The sequence below is a fragment of the Chrysochloris asiatica genome, unplaced genomic scaffold (assembly GCF_000296735.1).
Source record: "Chrysochloris asiatica unplaced genomic scaffold, ChrAsi1.0 scaffold00435, whole genome shotgun sequence".
NCBI lineage: Eukaryota > Metazoa > Chordata > Mammalia > Afrosoricida > Chrysochloridae > Chrysochloris > Chrysochloris asiatica.
The window spans coordinates 327,882-330,199 of record NW_006408953.1 but is presented as its reverse complement, the minus strand read 5'-3'; the positions used below and the strand labels follow the sequence as shown (position 1 = coordinate 330,199).

The 2,318-nt window shown below is 35.5% G+C and overlaps 1 pseudogene; it reads left to right on the top strand.

Moving 5' to 3' along the window:
* LOC102827004 overlaps window positions 1–540 on the top strand; it is a 5,162-nt pseudogene extending 4,622 nt beyond the window's left edge.
* The last annotated feature ends 1,778 nt before the right edge of the window (window positions 541–2,318 follow it).

Sequence of the window (2,318 nt, the reverse complement as noted above, 5' to 3'; positions counted from 1 at the left end):
TTAAATTAAAAAAAAAAAATGTTTTATTAGGTGAAACACTACCAGAGAAGATATTAGTGTACTGTGATATCATGTCTGATGGCCAACTGATCACAGCTGCCAACTTTGAAATTCCTCAGCTACAGAAGTGTTTTGAAGCTTTTGAGAATTATCAACCCAAGATGGTAGTATTTGTAGTTCAGAAGAAAATCAGTACCAATCTTTATCTGGTTTCTAATGAACACTTAGTGACTCCTACTCCTGGGACTGTAGTAGATCAGACAATAACAAGTTATGAGTGGTGGGTTTCTACCTTCTTGCTCATCATATAAGGCAGTGTTGTGGCATTCCTACACATTATGTCTGTGTCCTCAACACTGCAAATTTGAGCAAAGATCATATGCAGAGCTAGACTTTCAAACTCTGCCACATGTACTAGAATTGGCCTGGTACCATCAGTATTCCAGCTCCTGAAAATATGCTCACACACTAGCTTTCCTGTCAGGACAGATCTTGCATAATGAAGCAGCCATCCAGCTGTGTGAGAACCTATTCCTCTGAGGACTGCATGTAGGCTCCTTAGGGGAACTTAGATTTCTGAACTCCACTGTGATTCTTGCAGGATCAACAGAGATGGTAGAGGGTTTATGTGTTGATATATAAATAGATCCATATTTTTTTCTCTCTTTTTCTTAATTTTTTTTTTTTTTTTTTTATCACCATGAAGAAGACCCATTCTAAATATCAGCTGGAAATTGCCTTGTTGCTTTTGTAGAACCACTGGAGGTCTGACTGCTGCTGTGTAGGTGGAGTGATGACTATAGGGAAATCTAACAATCTAGAAAGCCAACATGAGCTGTAGAAACCTGCAGGAGCAATAATTGGACCTATAATCTGTGCTTACTAAACCCTTCCCTTTTCTGACGCCAGAGGTTATAATGAATGAAGTAATTGCAAATGTCTTAAAGTTACTTTATTTGGGCTATTAGCAATGACAATAAAGAAAATCTGTGAAGCATAGTTTATTGTTTTTTTTTTGTTTTTGTTTTTAAGTAGATATTGCTATTGCTAGCAGGTTTGAAAGGCATGTAGTATATCAGTTTATAGTATATTTAGACCTTTCTATCTTAATCTTTCATAAGGATTGTGTTTCTAATGCCTGTGACTTACTCTAGATTTGAAAGAAGACATTTACCTATTCCTGTGCCTTTGGAAAGATTCCCACATGAAAGTTTTTTTTGTTTTTATTTTTTATGTATTTTACTTGCTTTACAGTAAAATACCATGTTGATTTCCTTCTCTCTCCTACACATACACACATACACAAAGCTCTGTTCCTTGCTACTGGTGTTTACAAAAAAAAATTTAATTTTTTAAAGTAAAATCCAGAATATATGGAAAAATTGTAGCATCTAGGAAGGTTCAAGATGGGATGTGAGTTTTATTGAATCTTTCTCTTCATTCCTATTTATATGTTTGTAAATTGAAATTCTCATTTTCTTTGCACAATAACCTCTTGCTGGATGTTGGCTCACTTTGCTAGGAATTTTTCTGAATCCAGATCAAGAATATCAGAAATTGGATTTGGAAAATATGGCACTCCTACCAAAGTCCAGACATTACCATTTAGAAAGTTCTCACCATAGCTATGGGTTTTGTGAAGCGTAGTTTTGTGTGTGCTTTTTTTTTTTTTTTTTTGCTTTTCAGCTCTGATTTTAAATCTTTCAGTCCCTTAAGGCTTGAGTCTACCTTATTTTGATTTTTGGGTTTTAAAAGTCAGTTATTTAACCTTTCCAAATTTTTATGTATTTCTTTGGTGTGTCATTATGGAGGGGTTGAAGCTGAATTTCTCATTTTATATGACAGAGTGTCAGAAGAGAAGTTATAACTTAAAATTTGTTAGAAAAAGAAAACCAAGAATGTTTTGGAGTTTTGGTTTATTGCAGAGCTCAGCAGAGGCTGAAAAGTTATGAGTGTTACTGTTCTTCACGTATACTTTTTTATTTGGAATGCAAGACTTAAGATGATGCTAAGACCTGGAATTTAAAAAGCACTGAAACAAATAAATTAGATCACTGGTCTCTAACTTAACATATGAGGTTTCTGATGCTGTTTGGAAGCATTTTTTAATTTTTCTTTTTGGTGCTGAATTTCGTTGTACTACTCTTTCTCTTATATAATCAGAAAGACAAATGTTGTTGTTGTCAGGTGCCATCGAGTAGGAACCGACTCATAGCGACCCCATGCACAGCAGAACGAAACAGTTTCCGATCCTGGACCATTCCCACCACCGCTGACACACCTGATGCCATCAATGATGCCACCTGGCTGATCCATCT